Here is a 19,187-nt window from a genome sequence, read left to right on the forward strand (position 1 = left end):
CACCATGACTTCTTCAATTTTCTTCCATTCAGACACACATTCCTCAGTGCTTTCTAATAACCTTTAAATCAACATTCTTGGGTTACTAATTAGCATGGTAAACAACAGATTCACCTTTCATGGGTAATTTCATGGTCAAGTGACCCACCTGGGAAAGGCTGCAGGTTTGGCAGCCTGCATACCTGCACCAAGCATCTCTGTCTGACCTTTGTTCTTTAAGCAGCATCTCCAGCAGCATCTCAGTGCCTGTTTTACCTAATTCCTGACAGCTGATTGGCCTGAATCTTCCAGTCACACGTGTAAGGCTTAGAGGAGCAGCCTCACACAGGAGGAAGACATCTTCACCACCACAGCAGCCAGCTGCCCTCCCCACAGAGCAGTCACAGCTCTGGGGCAGCGGGGACGTTTGGTGCACTGCAGAGCAACAATATGCATTGCACCGTTGTCACAACGCATTTCTTATCGTTCTGTTCTCAGGGCAAGTTTCTCTTGTCTCTTCTCAATTACGCTTCATTTGCTTTTATCACAAAATATAATTTGAAGCAGTTGCTTGGCAGATGGGTTAAAACGTTTTTTTTCTGTGTCAAGCAAGGGAAGACAAGATGATTACTGGTGCTGTCCATAAAACTGAGCCCCGTTTTGGTGCAGCACAGGAGATACGGGGGAAGGTTTCAGGCAGGTGGAGAGAGGCTGCATTCCTGCGTGTGCTGCTTTTGTTCCACTGCTGGCACATCAGGGTGGGTGCTACCTCAAAGTTATATATACATAATATATAGCAGGGCAGCTCCCCTCAAGCCTCATCTTGCCCACAGCAGTACCATAGAAACCCATAACCACACAGCTCTGTAGCCCCAGTGTGCCTGCATACCCGTACATTGCAGTTGGATTAGATGATCAAAGGTCTCTTCCAACCTCTGTAATATGAGAATGACATTATGCGTCTAATCTTATGGAAATAAGCTTAACAGCAGTGCATTAAATAAAGAAAATATCATATAGATGGAAAAGAAACAGTGTATTAAAGGAAAAATCTACAAATGCTTTAAAAATTCACCTTGCAGTCTTTCTTAACTGGGCTTCAGCAGGCAGTGATGTCCCCACGAGCTCCAACAGCAGGCGCAGCGCTGAGCAGCCCTACTGCTGGAGGTGGCACAACCTCACCTCGTGGGGACACCGAGCCTGGGCCTGGCACCAAGGGAGAAGCTGGGGTCTGTGCAAACCAACCCTATAATAACCAATGAATAATATTCAGTGCCCCAGTTTTGGCACATTACCATGCCCATCACAAGCTGTGGTGCTGCTCAGGCTGTAGGAGATGACAGAAAAAGGAATCTACCAGCATTTTTCTAGTTAGTCACATAAATAAATCTTAGCTTGCTTCACCTTTTTGAACTGGAAGCATTCAGTGTTATCCCCACTTTGCAGATGAGCTTTGGGGTGGGATCTCCCTCCTTCTGCCATTCCCGCACCATTCTTGTTGGTAACACACACATCTGCTGTGCTCGTTGCAAGTCCAGGAGGTGCAGTTGATGTTACAGGTTCTTAACATAGGCCAGTGCTCTGCCAAAGAGGGCCCAGAATTAGGTTAGTAAGCCACTATTTACACACAGAATGACACAGCCTGGTTTTCTAAAGCACTGAATCCCATCTCAGAAGTTCCCTGGTGGGACACGAAGCTTTATTTTCAGCACTTCCTTTGATAAAGGACTCTCTGTACCATCTTTCTCTGGCTGCCATGAAATTAATTCCACGTTACATAAGCCATTGATGAATAAGCATTATTTTCCATATATTAAATGTGCAGAGACAGGTTTTGGCACTGAGCTGGTATTTAGCGAGGAAGGCCTCAGAAATTGTCAATTAATGCTCCTTGACATTTTATAAGTATGCTAATTTACATTAAACCTACTGCAGGTAACTGCATAAGATAGCTTGGAGTCTCAGCCATAGCCTAAAAAGACTTACGTGTATAAAAGACTCACAAGTATTAGGGCTGCTTCTCATCTTTTTGACATAATGCACATTGTGTATGCAATGTGGTGAAGATGATAAACACATATATAAAACAGGCAATTACCTCAGCTCACACAGACTATCATATTTATACACAAAGCAGAGGCTTCATGTAACTCATTTACTTCAGGTGCTTGAGTAAATACATCATTACAACCTCCATGGCAGACAGCAAGGCAACTACCGAGATCTGTGCCACCACCCTCATGGAAATCGCTGTTCCAACTGAAGGCAGGAGAAGTGGGTCTGGGCATCCCATGGGTCCCACCACTGTAGCCACGCCAGCCCTCTTGAGTAACAACTGGACCCTTCACCTGTTGGGATAACTGCTAATACTGGTTCACTGCATATGATTAATCAGGGGCAATTAAGGGCTAATTAGTCTTTGCCACGCTTGTTGCCATCGCTCACATCAACGCAAATGAGCGGTGGGAGGGGAGGTGAGCCTGCTGCTTTGATTTCCTGTCATTTCACACCCGATTTGATTTGATGCAAAACAGGGGAGGCAGTAAAGAATCAAATCAGAAGAACCATTTGAACTCAAGGATTATGAGAACGCGTCGCTCAAAATGCAGCATCTCCCAGACTGGCAGTTAAGCTGGTCTCAGCTGCCTGACTGCATCCTGAGCACATAAGGGCCACATGCACACATCTGTGCCACGACTGCACAGTCACTTCTAGGTGGATGTTTAGCAAACGCAGATTCTGACAGACATTTCCTGAAATCTGAAACATTTTTGGATTATAATCATTGCCCATACTGTTCCACCAAGATTATAAGCAGCTACTGTAGGAAATAAAATGCACAGTTTAAAAACAAATGAAAAAATCGTGGGAAGCGATAACAAGTTGCACAAGCGTGCTAAGAAAATCCAAAAGGGAAGAGCTGTTCTACAGTACCACAGGTGAAACTTTGATGTTGTACCAATTTGGGGAAGGGAAAAGCAGGGATAAATTAAGCACTTCACTCTGGAAGTAAATTTTAAAGTAATGAGATTACAACATCTCCCGGTAGCACTGTTCTATGGCAGCAAACGCTAAAATTGATAGCGACCATCAATGGTTCCATTTCATAACTCAGCCACAGGAATCTGCTTTTCTCCTTCAGCCAAGAGACAGCCACAACTAACCTGGATAGCATTTCCTAACCTGGCGTTTCCAAGAACTGCTCGTTACTATGGACAAAGAACAACATGGCCTCACAGGCTGTGCTACGGTATCGTTACTCTGTGGAAAGGACGAAGCTTTGAGGACTTGGAGTTTGATTTGACCAGATCTGCTGAAGGATTTGATATAATTTAGCATGTAAATGTCATCTAACACTGAGATGCTGATGGTTTAGGCTGTTCCATATGTCTAAGTATCTTGACCAAGAAACACTCACAAAACGCCTGCTCGTGTCCAGGCACAGCACTTCCGATCTCATTTCATTGTGAAATTGTGGAGGCTGCAATACTAAGAAATGATTCTTCAGGAGAGCAAGTGCCCTGTGAGTGATTGAGCCAGGAAAGGCAAAATATGCTAAACCTGCTGCTGCACAGCACTGGCTCCAGGGATATCCCTCCTTGAAGCCTTGTGAGTATGCTCTAAAGAAAAGAAGTAGGACAAAATAATACAATATTGCTGTGCACAGTTCTACGAAACAAACAAACACGGGTCAGAGGAAAATTTGTGCACCTTTCCAGAAGCTTGCTGAAGATCCTGCTAAACATGTGCTCAGAAAATCAGCTGTGTGCCAGAGCCTGCCCAGCACCGCAGGGGACAAGAAGCAGGATGCAGCTGGGGATGAGCTCGCTGCTCTGGGGCTGGCTCAAGGGCTACAGAATAAGATGGAGGTGATGCCAGAAAGGGCAACAAAGAAAGGAAAAAGCTGAATGTTTTTCTTATGGTAGCTGCTAATTTTCATAATCCCATGTCCTCTGGACCACCTTGAGGATGCTGTGAGCCTCTGACAAGCACATTCCATCACATGGAGGAACCCAAGCTGCCTCGCACGGCAGGAGCCGGCAGACCTTTCTGAACCACTAATGAGCAAATAATTCACTACCAACTACAAATAGACAGACTTGTGTAAACGCACAGAATAACCCGACGTTGTACATGAGCCAAAAGTAATAAATGCTCTGTACCTTGTCTTGACAATAAAGCTAATGTGCGTGGCTTTCTTCAATGGAGAGAACCCAGTCTTGCTAGCTCAAGCATCCTTCAGCAGGATTTTGAAAGAGGTGAACTACACTCTATAAAAACTCTGGCACCGCTTCCGTTAAGTGACATGGCAGCTTTTGTACTGCCTGAGACCACAGCAGTAATTTCCTTCTTTGCAAGGCCACACTCACTAACACAACGCAGCCAGAGAAATCAATACTATCAGTGCAGAGCACGAGCCTGTGCACTGCTTCTTGGGCGAAGTTCAACAGTGGTGGCCTGAACCTCTGCAACCCAGGAAGAATATATTTCAGACCCAGCAAACCACTCACCTCATAAAGGCATGGATTCACAGCAAGAAAACACCAGGGCAGTTCATGATGGCCAGTGGGAACAACAATCAGAATGCTGATGTCAGGAGGGGCACGGAGGGGTGCAGCCTGGAAACGTCTCCAGCACAGCAGCACAGCTGTTATTTCTCCCACTGAGACAGAAAAAAGAGGTGAAGCTGTGCCCAGATTTAAAACAAGAGCGCACACAGTAAAGCACTAATTCTTTGCAGGGCAATGCTTTTCAGACAGTTTTCTACCAGAAACGATGAGGATATTTGCAGAAGGTCAGACAACTTTGACATCATCAGACTCTGTCTTCACCAGTTTTATTATCGGATTTGAGACTGCCTCACCTCGGCTGGCTCAGGTTCAAACCCGGACAGTTCTGAAGTCTGGAAACGCACCAACCAGGGTCCCTTCAGCTCCCTAGAGAGCTTTGGGAGCTGACAGCCACATCCTGTTGGGCTGCCCCAGCAGAACCCTCACCCTGCCCCACACCCCTTGCTGGGAGGAGAGGTGACCAGCAGCACAACAGGAGCCTGCATCAATGCACAGCTTGTGCTGCACTGCCTCTGATGAGGTCATACCATCTGTAAGTGATATACCCAGCTATTTTGCTAGCTGGCCATTATTCTGTCAGGCGGTCTGCTGCCAGTTCCAGCCCTCCTAACCATATGCATGGCTGTAAACCCTGAAAGCAGTTGTCTCTGTAGCAAGCCAGTTCAGGAAGAATAGGGAAACAAATTATATTAAACAGATTAACTTCTCCTTAACTTCCTCAGCAATATTTCTTTCCCATTAGCCACTGTAATCCCATTTTTCAGGGAATTTGGTCTCTTTATTGGTTATACTCACCAGTGTGACTAGAATTTAAAGCTTTATACTTCCTCTTTCTGCTCCTGGACCTGTTGCAATTACAATTTTCAGTCTTTCAAGCAATGGAAACTGCTCTTAGAGCAATCTTTAGCCTGTCCCACTGACGCTTCCCAGGAGACAAAGATGGATGGTGCAGCCTGGTGCATTAGAGTGAGCAAACCATGGGTAGGCAGTGGCAATGCTCTCACAGCCCTGGCACTTCTGCTGCTTTCTTTCTGCCCTCAGCCTGCCCAGAGGAGCAGTTTCCAGCTGCACCTCACAGGCGGGTGAGCAAGCACTCAATGAGCAGCACTTTCAGCCATGGGCTGGGGGTGACTGACAGCTCACATGGCAAGATACAGCATAAGGACACTTCTAACAAATACAGCATATCAGAAGTTTGCAAAAACTGCTGTGATTTGTTCCTAAGGCAGCCAGCAGTTTAGAAGAGAGCCCTAAAATAATGCCAGATACACAGAAGGCTTCTGTGTGCACACTGGTCTTCATGATATAGCTTAAATACAATAAGCCTAAGTGCGATTTACCCTCCCACATCCTCTCCTTTCTTCTCTGAAGATCTTCTGTGAGAGACTGGAAATAGGGAGGACAGCTCCACAAGAGAAGATGGAGCATCTCTGCACAGGGCTGTGGCACCCAGCAGTAGGAAGGGTAAGATGGTGGCACCTTGAATCAAGTGATAAAAGCTTTGTTTTAAGGATGTTTAACCTTACATCACTGTGAAGGAGACCTCAAAGGAGAAGGTTGGGTGATGAAGCTAGACCAGCCTTGGGGCGGGACTTCGGGAGGATGAAGAACATCAAGTCCTACCTTGAATTCAGGTGCTGACGTGAAGGTGAGGTCCTGGGGGACACCAACTTCAGCAGAGCCATTGGAGGATGAGGGAAAGTGCTGGAGGTGATGGTGTCGGAGCCATGAGTTGGAGCTCATGTTGCAGCCCAAGAAGGAGCCATGTATCCTGTCCCACTGCCACCTGGCTCAGCCACTCTATGGGGAACGCTGGCAGTGCAGGAAGAGAGGAGGGTCAGTCAATCTGGAGACAGCAAGAGATCTGAGAGCTAAAAACTGAAATCGCTGCCTGTGCCCTCTGCAATTAAAGGCAACTTGAAAGAGTTTCCAGTTTGGTGATATCATTAATTTCCCCTCTTCTTCCTCCCTCCTGCTGCTGTTCAGAAGAGTCCTTTTCAACTGTTTATTGACTGTGTGATGAAAGACTGAGCTGATGAGACCCTAAGAAAAAGAAAGTTTGAAAAGTTTTCATCCCTTTCATCAGTTCTTTAAACAATGTTCAGAAAAAAAACATGAGAGAAAGACTGTTTGAGAGAAATATTGTAATTAAAGCTATGTGCCGTTGGCTTTGCCGTCCAAATGTGACTTGAATATTTGCAGCCCTGATGTAGTGTGAAGATTCAGTGCACAATTTTGTCACAAACAAGGCTGTTAGAAGATATATTTATACTTACCCAGTTATTTCTGGTATCTGCTAAGGAACAAAAATTGCTTTGGTATGCTCTTTAAATAGGAAAGGCAGCATATTATCTGCTTAAAAATAAACGTGCACACAGAGCATGCATGCAGCAGGACCCCCCCATGTCATGGAGCACAGGATTGCAGAGCACACCAAGCACCCCCAGAACAAAACCTGAGCAGAGGGCACCCATTCCTGTCTTGCCCAAGCAGCTTGTGCCTATCTGCAAACCCAGTACTTTCTTTTGTATCTTATTCTGACAAAACTTCTGTCTTAAAACGACACTGAAAGTTTCCTCCCTGTGTTTCATCTCCTGTGATTCTTGGCACAACCTTCTCCTGTGGTTGGAAGGCAGCTGAACCTGGGAAGCTTGGTGACTCACATGATGGTCCCATAGATGATAAGAATGACGGAGGGATGGGTTTCTACTCCAACCCACCAAGTGGTGTAAAATTGCCTGGTCTGGGTCTGCTCAGACATGCCAATGGAAAGAGCTTACGTAGCTTATGCTGAGTCTTAATAAGGAAGAAATGCTCAGAAACAGCTCTAGCCCATCAAGATCTCTGGGCCTAGGCTGCCCACAGAAAGGATCAAAGACTTCAAACAACTGCATTTCTTTGGCAAAGCTGAATCAAAGACGCTTTCAAAGTCCAGCCAGCGACAAGGAAGCGACAAGGACCGATCCCTGATCAAAAGTGTGTGGGCAAACGCACTCCGCTTGCTGGTAACCTCGTATCAGAGCCTCATCTAGCGACAGCCTTGTTGTCATGGCAAGAGACAAAAGCCTGTGGCTCACCTTGGGAGAAGACCATCCCAGCAGCACCCTGCACAGCAGCCACGCGCCAGCATCCCCTAATTGGTGCTGGCACTTGCAAATGGCTCCCAGCTTCTGAAAATTAAAATTAAAAATGGAAACTTTCATAGTTACAGACCACACTGCTGCACTGGTGTGAAGAAACCGAGGAAAAGCCCCCAGGGTGAGGCTGGGGCCGGCTCACGCCAACACTGGCCATCTGGCCTGCCTTTGGGACACACGGGGACGGCTCCTGCAAGTACTAATTTGTGTTGAGTAAAGCTTTTCTAATGCACTGCTTACACCCGCTGGAGTCTGCTGGTCTATTTATACAGCACAGTGCCGAGGGTACCTGGCGTTTGGCCACCCTCCCGAAAATGTGCATTAGTCACAAGCAGTTAGCACAGGGGAAGAGCATGAACTAAGGGAAGGTAAAAAGGTGATTGAGAGTTTGCAATCTGTGAGGCAGAACTAAATGGGGACGGAAAGGACAGCGAGTGAGAAGGAATATCGGTAAGGATGAGCTACTGTTGGAAACTCAAAACCTGGGGTTACGGAGCAGAAAGAGATAACAGTGTAATCAAATTATAAAACACTCCTAATTATTTAAGCAGTCAAAAGCAATGACTCATCTTACCAGGCAGCCAAATAATACCACCACAGACACTTTCCCTGTTTATACTCTTGTCATCTTAGACAAGAAGGAGAACATGGGGGATCCCATTCCCAGCCATCTGGCATTAGTGTGAGAGATGCAATAAGAGATATTGTACAGTTGTCTCTAACTCCCTTCTAGATGATAAATTCACACATTCTCATTAACTAGATTTGTTGTGGATTTTTTCTGGTTTTTTTGTTTGTTTGTTTGTTTTGTTTTTTTTTCCTTCTAGGCTTTATGATTACAGCCCTAGGAGATTTGTCCATTTATAATCCCAAACACAATCAGATTACTTCAGCTGCATTATTAAATCTGCGGTTCCCAGAAAACAATTTTTATTCAGAATTGAGAATTTTGTAACTCGGAGTCACGTGTGCTATCTGGCTGCTCTTCACACGTGCTCTTGAAGGCTGCTTTGAGGATCTGCCTCTGGTGTAACTCAGAGCACCAATAGCTCACAGTGTAAACTCCCACCAGAGCTCATGGAGCAGCCACCAGGGACAGGCCAGAACTGGGCTGCAAGATTGGTAATAGTGCATTTTCACTGCTGGCTTCCCCAGCAGTGCACATGCAACCCTGATCTGGTAGTTACACAGTCACGCCGTGGACAAATCAAAGCACAAATTGCTGACTTATGTTGGCATTGCTTTTGCCAATCACGCCATTTACAGACAGGAGGACAAAACCTGATGAAGTCTAAGCCTTGGCTGCATGGAATTGACCCATCAACATTTCCTGAGCCAGCAGGCTGCATTTCTACCTATTCAGTGCTTTACCTCCGAGGACCACGACATCTGATTGCTACCAGGAACATAAAGTTGGATTTAGTACATCATAAATACAGTCTAAGATGCCTAAAATTAATGCCACTGAGTACTTGCTTACATAAAATGTGCAACAGCCTCACGACTTCAGAGCAAAATGATATATTGATAGTCTTACCTCCCTTGATGCTAGACCCAGTCTCTGCAGTTCACAGTGGGGGATGCATTAGAAATGAAGCCTAGACTTTACTCCACATATTCTCCTTTACACAACATCAGTGCCGGGAGCCCCGTGGGGGGCTGACCCCACTCCCACGCACCCAGCTGGGTGGGAAAGCTGCAGCCATCAGCATCAGTGCTTCCCCAGCAATTCCAGTGATTGCTTCAACATCATCTTCCTGACAGTTCACTCCCAATGGATTGTTTTTCCCCAGCCCCACACAGCCAGGCAGGGCAGAGGAACCTTCACACATTCATGACTTACAGGACATAGGTGCTGCCTTTAGTGATTTTGCAGCAGCAAAACTATGGGGAAAGCACAACCTCATGCTCTGAATCCCAGTCCTGGAATGGCTCTTTGCATAGAACAGCCTGTGGCTGCCCTGGCACCTGAATAGAGCACTGAGATCAGCCCCAGATCACTGACATTTTGGGCACAGTGCTCTCCTTGGCAGTAGCAGCTGTCTCCCATTTACTCTTGCATTTCTCTCAGAAGCCTGAGAAGTGACAATGAGCTCCATCCAGGTTTGTTTCTCCTCTGGTACAAAGCTGCTCTGTGAATTGCTCTCAGTGCAAACGAGTCAGCTGTTGGGAGCCCAGAGAGGGCTGCACTCAGGGGAAGCAGTCTCCTAGCAATAAGGAAGATGGAAAAGCCCTCAAAATAGCTCCTCCTCCCATTTCTCCTCGGTGTCTCATACTGCACAGCACTGTTTTGGGATGGGTTTGGTTTTTTTTCCCTAAACATTCTTACAGCAAAACAACTCCCAAAGCCATTGGCTGCACTGTATGTGAAGATGAAATAAAGCAAGGAAAAGGGTGCATGCAATGGCCTCATTAGAGAACAACGCACATCCCAGGTGTCCCACAGAAGCTGAACTTGTTTCCAGTTTTCTAGCTGGCACAAAAGAACAAGCTGTAAGTGCTGCAATGATTTGCTGTTACCGTGCATTTGCACAGCCTGGGCAGGCTAACAATTGACTTTGCCTGCTAAGCAGTACAAACGTGGAGCAGGTACATTGCAAAACAGAAGGTAAATAGTTTTGCATGTTTCTTGTGTTTGGCAATCAGGAACGACTATACTCAAGGTGATGGAGTTACACAGCTATGAAATTGGTGTAGATGATAATTACATTTTCTGAGCAGATTTAGCAGCAGTGCTATGCTGCAGGTTTCTGTGCCACCGTTGTTCTTCCACCATCTCACAACCAAACTGCAGGAAAGGAATCTACACAACCAAAATAATCATTTAAGAAGCAAACACAATGAATGGCCAAACCTGCCTCCAGTCCCAGGAGAAGCACACATTTCTGAAAACTGCCCTCTTTTTTTTTTTCCCTGAATAACCCTCACCCACCAATTCTAATTTAAATACACATATCTAAAAGTAATTCCAGAGAAGAATGCTAATGAATTATGCAATGGACATATGCTCTCACATCAAATCTTGGTGTTTACTTGTCTGATGTCACACAGAAGATTGAAGCTCAGGACTGTGCTGGGGATGATCCCAACCCTGCAGCAGGATTCTGGGTCACATCGCTTCAGCTCCACTCTGGCATGGGAGCACCTGGAAGAGCAGATGGCCAGACAATGTGGCTATCACTGGTGGTTTTAATTTTCCTGGATTAAGAAGCAAGTGCTATGCAAGGAGTTGGATTTGCTGAAGATACAGCAGCAGCCCTGGCACAGGAAATCCTCCCCAAGCCCTGATGACTAACAGCTTTCTTGCACAATCTCTGGTAGGACCACAGATCTACAGGCACCTCATTCTCCAGTCACGTTCCAGTTATTTCCATTTTTTATTACACGTGTCTTTGTAAGAAACATCCGCATCCTGCCAAAATAATAATAATAAAAAAAAGAGTGTAAATCCTAGCTTCTAACACAAAGCATAGTGCGTTTTCTCCCAGTGAGACTATAAACAAAGGGAGAGCAGAAATATTTGCGTGGCAACTCTTTGCAACCGTGGCCGCTCTTCACCAGGACCGTGCATCCCACTGCACAGCCCCCAGAGCAGCCTCAGCACCACTGCCTCGGTCTGAGCATGCTACCAGCCAGCACCACATCTGTTAGCTCAGCAGCCATCCCTTGTGCTCTTCTCAGAGCTGGGGCTGTAGGGAACCGCGGGCAGCACAGAGCCCTGACCTGCCATCTCTCACCAGGAGCTTTTGGGGCTAAATTTGGGGAAATCTCATCCACAGCAGTAAATAAAGGAAGAATTACTGTCCTGGAAAAAGAATGGCTAACGCGAACGCGCCGTAATTTAGGGCTGTAACGAGGCTGTAGTTCAAAAGAGCACTATTTCAAAAATGGATGAAAGGAGGTAAATTTATTCCTACTATAAGTCTATTGCCTTCAAAGGAACTGCATTAGGAATGGATTTAGCCCAGTATGGGTAGACAACATGGCAGAGGAATTTCTTCCTGAAAACATATAGGCAGATGTGAAGATTACCACTGGAATTGCTAGATTTAGAATTCATAAATACACTTCTTGTTCCTCTGTAAAAAGGACATAGTAGGATTATGTAGAGGGAATTACACATCCATGTACTAAATTACAGCTAGGAGCAGATTCAAGATGAAGTTAACTAGCGGTCGTAAAGGCTTTACTACTAGACAACATCAATAATAAAATAAATAAATAAAGACTTTACTTAAGTTTTCACACCTATCAAATTTGGAGGAAGAAGAAACCTACAGCAGAACAGTATGTATTATCAGGACAGTCAATGAGACATGAAACAAGGACGAACTCCATTTGCCTGGGCAGAAAGCCCAGTTTGGAAGTAATTGCTGTAGCGGTGTAGCAGCTGCAGATATAGCCAGATCAAATCCAAAGATCAAATGCTTATTTCATTTTGATAAAAGTCATTAAACCACAAATCAACTTACTTTGGATGACAGTCAGGAAATAACTCTGTCTATACCATCTGCACATAACTGTCCCCATATAAATTAAAGCAGTGACAGCAGCTTTCTTATGTGAAATCCCCAAACTTACATTTCATTAAAATATCAGCATTTATCATTTAGATTTTATTTAGCAGATAAAGCAGTGCACCACGTTCCAAGTCAGACTCAGGATTTCTCAGCGCCAGCATCCACTGGCACAGCCTGCCCAGCTTGGGACCAAGGCACCCAACACCTATGGGATGGCCCTTCCCTTTCCATGCTCGTGAAAGGAGCAGCACTGAGGGATTACACTGAGAATTTAGGGAGCACCAAGGAAGTTCTGGGAGCATGATAGTGGTCAGAGACAGTCAAAAGTTAAGCAAGAATAATAGCCTCACTATCCCAGTTTAGACTTGCCTATCTGAGCAGCATTTTATTCTTCTGCTTAGCTAATCATAAATCAAGAGTGTGGTTTTTCAACTAACACATCTCTGCATTTCCCTCAGACTCTGTCCCTTTGAGTTCTCTATCTCCAAAAAAATGTAGCTTTCACACTGTGATTATTATAACTCAACTCTTACTAACTGTTAACTTAATAGTTTGTTCTGGATGTCCGCACCTGCAATTCTAATACCACTAATGTTCATCAAAACTTCAAGAGATCAAAAATCAGAACTTCATCTTAAGCAATTAAGCAATTTTTTAGAGTAGGAATCAATTTGTTGACTTACTCCTAATGCACCTCCTTCAAGTGGCAACCTGCGTCCTTCAAAGAATGTGTTACCGATGGATGGACTGATAGCTAAAAAATCACTATTAAAATCACTTACAACAAAAATTGCCAAGCTACTGTTAGCCAACCTAGTGGATAGATTATGCACTGAAGAAAGGAATCCTCATTTCTGCAGTCCTCTGCTGCCCCACACACATTGTTCTACTGAGTGTCCTTTCTACCTGCGTTAATGATTCGATTGGAAATTTTAGCCATGTAAGTGGGAATTGCTTTTTACCCTCAAGTTATTAGAATTCTTATGGTCCAGGAAAGATTTCTGAAGATAAAAAGAGAAGTTTAAAATTAGTTTCGAAATATACTCCTGAAAACTAATATAATAGCACGACTACAGGATTTTTAATAAAACCCCCTCTATTTGAATTATTATATTTATATTAATGGATTCTCTCTCTATGCTAATCCTCGAGATGTTCTTACTTCAAGCAAAACTTCCCAAATATTAACCAGGAAGAAAGGGAGTCATTCCACAATGCACAGTTATCAAGAGACCAAACCAAAGTTAGTCTACCAAAGGTGATGATATTAATAATGACACTTATGCTGCGGGAATTTAATTAGACTGAAAAAGAATTTGTAGCCAAGACGTCGCAATAACTCAAGACAAAATGAAAATCAGTCGAAAGGCATTCAGTCCTTAATTAGTTTGGGAGTAGCAGATTAAAGATAAACTTAGAGAAATCGGTGGAGTTACTGGCTATTAGGGGCCACTAGAACACACAATGTCAGGTCGTATTTTTCACTTTTTGAGTCCCTTAAGTAAGACCAAGTGCAAAGTATTTTTAAAAATGCAGGAGCTGACCTTTTTTCTTTCTTCAAAAGATCAAACAATTGTGCTTTTAATAAAACCAATGACAGCCACAAGCTTTGATGGCTGACAGTGATGATTTTTCTCAGCCTTATGAAATAATGAGCTGCACAACACCTTGGTTACATATGGAAAACGGAAGCTTCGTGTACAGACAACAGCCAATTTATGTGTACTGCCGTTTGAAAACCAGGAGAGAAAAAAAAAAAAGGTATTTCTGATCATCTGGAAAAAGTTACTTTCTTGTTGTTGACTTGTTCTGCACAAAATACATGAAAGGAATAATGAAACAGAACGTTCATGAAACACCCAAGAAGATTTCAAGTTCCATCAATTGATCTGTATGTGTTCACATTCAGGTAAGAAGAAAGGGGGATCTGTGCAAAACATCTTGCATCACGAGAAAATGCATGGTAAAACCATGGAAGTTTTTCCAGCCAAGCCCCTGGCAGCACCCACCCCCATCTCCCCAGGGCACCAGGCTGCTCCCCAGCCCACAGACACCAGCAGCCGACTCACAGCATGTCTAAGTGGGCATCCTTGGTCTTTCAGCAGCACTTAAAACAAGAAGTAGCAAACCAAAACAAACCAACCAAACAAAAACCACGCACAAGAGATGCTAACCTGCCTTCTGCCCAATTTGGTGAAGGGACCACAGCCCTCCTTGCCAAGGGAAAGCTGTAACAGGCAGTTTTGATTTCAACCACAATACGTTTTCTTCTCTTTTATCCCGAATAGAGAAGTCAGCAGATTAAGGAAATCTAAAACTAAGAAAGAGAAACACATGGGGTAGAAAAGTTCAGCATCACACAGATTTTAAACATCCTATTAGCAGTAGCAAAACCCATTTTGAGAATCTCATTCAACTACATTCCTATTTTAAACAATTTTTGTATCAACACATAGTTAAAACAACAAAGACAAAACAAAACCTCTCCCCAGTTTGCACACAGTGTGGTTAATTGGATGGACTGACTAATGGATTGCTTTTTGTCGTAAGCCTTATGTAAACCATCTTGACATCATTTCTCATCTATATAAATACCCAACAGCAGTGCTAGATTCTATCCTGCACACAGTAGCTTGCATCCCCAGTGAAGTAACACAGCACAATTAGCATGGAGACACTGTATTTTAAATAAAAGCAGACCTGCACTTGCCTAATGCTAAGTGTGGTCCGGATCAGTTCATCTTTGACCTTACTCAAGGACACAGACGTTTTCCCTGTCTTTAGGATAGCTGAAAATGCAGTGCTCAGCACTTATGCTCAGTGCATATGGTGCTCCCCATGCCATTTCCACCACAGCCTTTCTGCTGCTCTCCTTGCTGGCCTCGGGCTTTCAGTGCAGGTGCTGCAGCAGCCTGCTTCTTCACTGCTGGTTTGTGCTGCCGTGATTCATTGGCTCGGCTCTTCTCCTTGACTCTGGTCATGCTGTTTTCTTCTAAGGCAGATTGTTAAACAAGAGCATTAACAGCTCCATTTGGAAACAAATTATTATAATAATTAAAAAAAACAGCAAAAAAAAAAAAGTCAGCGTTGGAGGTTCTCTTTACCATATAACGGAGTAAATTACCACATGCGCTCCAGCAGTTTTAAAGAGTTTTAAAGCAGTTTTGGAGTACAGTTCCCACAGCCAGCAAAGAAAGGGAGTTTGCCTCACCAGCAGAGAGGACAGATCAACAGATCATGGTTTCTTCTAATCTAACAGTCTTTTGTTTCTTGGTTAGAATCACTATCAATCGCAATCCCTACAGGATTCTGAGGGCTACAGGTACCACAAGAGACTCCATACCAGCAGGATGCACTCCCCAGCTCAGGGCAGGGTAAATCAGTTTGCACCACAGCTCTGCTATGCCCTGATGGTTACAGGCTCCTCCACTTTGGCTAAGGGAGATTTGGAGCCTTCTCCCCACCTCACCATGTTTCACCACACCACACTGCCCAGCTGGCACTGGGTGTATCTATAAAGCATGGTCCACCCTGATCTTGCCCTATTTGTATCCAGATCCAAGCTAGAGCACTGTGTTTTGAGTTTTCTGCCTGCTAACATCTTCCATAAAATTAATTACTAGTTATTTGAGGAAATTAATTGCCTTATTATATGGTTTCTAAACATGCAATTGGCATAATTTTTGGAATTATTTTCTGTACACAGCATCAAGTTCCTTCCTGTCTTACACCTCCACTAATGCCATAATCTGCAGAGTATAAGGCAGGGCAGAACTTAACCTTGTATATATAAGTATATATAAGCATGTACTCATCCCTCCAGGGAACTGACCTGATCTGGAACACTGGCTATTTATAACACATTCAGAAATAAATTGCTAGGCAAGAGAGTAGAAAAGCTGTTAAGAAAAGCTATATTTGTTGGCAAGACTAAAAAACGTAATACAGCTGTGGATTCCCATACAAAGCTAGCCTCACTCTCTGCTATAATTTTTATTTGTTACTAAAATGCGTCTTATTCAAGAATAAAGTAACAATTTTTTTCCCACTTATGACCAGCCATCTCTAGGCAACCTGCTTTCACAGGAACTAAGTAATTAAACTGTAGAATCATAGAATGGCCCAGGTTGCAAAGGAGCACAGCGCTCATCCAGTCCCAACCCCCTGCTGTGTGCAGGTCACCAACCAGCAGCCCAGGCTGCCCAGAGCCACATCCAGCCTGGCCTTGAATGCCTGCAGGGATGGGGCATCCACAGCCTCTTTGGGCAGCCTGTGCCAGTGCATCACCACCCTCTGAATCCAGTGGTACAAACAGCATGTGCCACTGACAGAAGAGTGGTGCACCTGCTCATACCTTCCGTTTGCAAGGAGAATCCCCATGCGAGGAGAGCTGGGCTCTGTTCCCTCCTTCGCCTCCAGGAATTGAGGGCACTGTTGAGTACCGGTTAATCCTCAAACCAAATGGCCTTATCTGCATTACGTGCCAGCTGGGACCCACGGGGGAATCCTAAAGCTGAGTGGTTACATTAGCCCAAGATAGCTGAGATAATACCAGAGATTTTTCACAGCTCATTAGAGCTGTGAAACAGGAGGTGATGAGAATATGCATCGCATCTGTGAGAGAAGGCCCTGGAGAGCTTTGTCTTGGAGAGAACTCGCTGGCTGACTTCAGAGCAGTGTTCATCTTGGGCAGTGAGGAATGGGAGCAGGCATGGGGAAAGCGATTTGGCAATGCTGAGAGGCAGAGACATTTCTTAGAGCTGGGCTTTGAGCAAGGTGCAGCAGTCAGAGCTGGTTGGGCTTTGGAAGAGCTCTACAAGAGCGAGCAGTGGTAACAGAGCCAGATACCCTCTTAGCTCAGAAGTGCCATCGTCCAGCAGTGGGCTGCTGTAGCTGTGGTCAGCAGCACAGCACTGCACTAGAAGAGGCAAAAAAAAAAAAGTTATTTTGGTGTGCTGAGGGCAGTGGAGAGAGCATATTCAAAGAGATCTAAGCTAGTTGAGGAAAGCTCAGTTTAGACTGCCTTTACTGCATGCCAATCTGTACTGGGTACCGAGTCTTTCCCAAGAACAAACATCTGCATTTGGCCTGCAGCACTGGCGCTGTGTTGAGCTGGGGGCTCCTATGGGGCACCGTGCTGTGCTGGGACTCCTGCAGGCAGAGGGGAAGAGAAGTTGCACAAAAAAGGGACTGAAGTTCTTTCATTCTCTCCTTGTTTTTCTAGGCAGCTTTAAGCATTAGGCCCTTTTTCATTCTCATTTCTAACTTTTATCAGCAGAGAAAACCGCTGAAGAATGACATGAGATAGATTACTCGAGCTGGCAAAGCAAGACTCAAAGCAATGGCTTTTTAAGATGAAATATTGATAGAAAATACTGTGACACAAGACGGTGCTCAAAATTCACACAGTTCTTTATATACAAATGTTTTTTTGTTTTTTTTTTTTTTTGCTCAACTGTACCCTAGCAGTAACCATATCACTTCTCTACCTTAAATATTAAAGCAATTAACTTTTCCAGAAGGGAAAGTATATCCTGTGAGAAACTCTAAAATACATTGGGTTTTTTTTTCACTTTGCAAAATTTTTTTGTATTTTTTTTTCCCCATGTCATTTTCAGCAGTATGCTATGAAACAAAGGGTATAAAAAATAGTTGATTGTGCTGAAGGCGTTGTAACTCTTCAGTCTCCTGTAGCAAAAAGGAAATAAAATAAATTGGAAAGAGATTTTATTTTATTTTTTTCCCCCCACCAGAAATACCCCAAAACCACGATCAATGTTTTTCCTTAGGAAAACCTGAAGAAATCAAAACACGTTCATGAAACATTCATTGAAACAATATGCTGACAAAACAGTTTTTCAATCGGAACTTTTCACCAGCTCTACTTACATATATGTGGCATGCATCCCTTCAAACACGTGTTCCTGGCATACCAGGAGGCCAGCAGGTTTTGTCTCACTTAGCTTTTCTTCCCAGAATAAACCCTACGTCTCCCTGGAGGTCTTTCCTTGCAGACGCCTTACTGGCTGCAGTCTGCTTCTCTTTGCTGTGCTGAACTGACCCACATACCCTGACTGTGAGGTCTCAGTGGAGTCCCAACCCATCCAGCCAGCAGAGCCATCCTGGCCACAGTTGCACAGCCACACTGCTGCAGCTCCCAACTCAGCCCCCAGTCACTACAATTAATACCTTTGTCACCCAGAGTCCTGCTCGTACCCAGCTGGGTGCCCCCACCAAGGCTGCCATCAAGACTGGCACTTCCACGTCCCTCTGTGATGCAGATGCTTTGCTCCACCGCTCAGCGTCTCCTGGTTTGATACATTTTCATACAATCACATGCCAATCATTAGCAAAACTTGCTGTAACCAAATAATGATCAGGGTGAAGGAAATCCATTTGAATCCCAGGAGCCAAACTAATTATTTGGTATCTAATTAATGACACAGTGTATTTGTTGATGCCCTAGTCAAACTATGTGGAGTTCTAATTAACTGCTAAAGAGCTGACAATGCCAAGGGCAGCTAAACTTTTGTTCAGTCAACTATGACACAGAAGTGCTACCTAAATTGTCTGGCATGTTGTGCAGACTTCAGTGCATGGATCAAGAGGACCCAGATCGTGGAAAGCTGCCAAGATGAACCTGGCAAAAGTATGTGAGTGAAATACCATGTCTTGAAGCCATGCCACCTTGCTGGGACAAGGTTCAGTCTCTCACGTCAAGCTACATAAACCAGGGTAATGAGTGAGGAGCACCTCAGTGGCCCAGGAAGGGGCATTCATTAGTCAGCACGTCGTGTGCTGTCAGCTGGGTCAGGGGCACGCTGACTCCTGGCCAAAAAGGACACTTGTGCCTCCACATGAGTGCTTTTTGGACGAGTGGCAAAACACAAAGGGCAACTAAAATAATTACTGAGCCTGTTGTGGAGGTTTTCACACACGCATTTCCATGGTGTGAATACAGCTCAGAGATTCTGTAGCCC

This window comes from Tympanuchus pallidicinctus, unplaced genomic scaffold (assembly GCF_026119805.1).
Source record: "Tympanuchus pallidicinctus isolate F22 unplaced genomic scaffold, pur_lepc_1.0 scaffold17, whole genome shotgun sequence".
NCBI classification, from domain to species: Eukaryota; Metazoa; Chordata; class Aves; order Galliformes; family Phasianidae; genus Tympanuchus; species Tympanuchus pallidicinctus.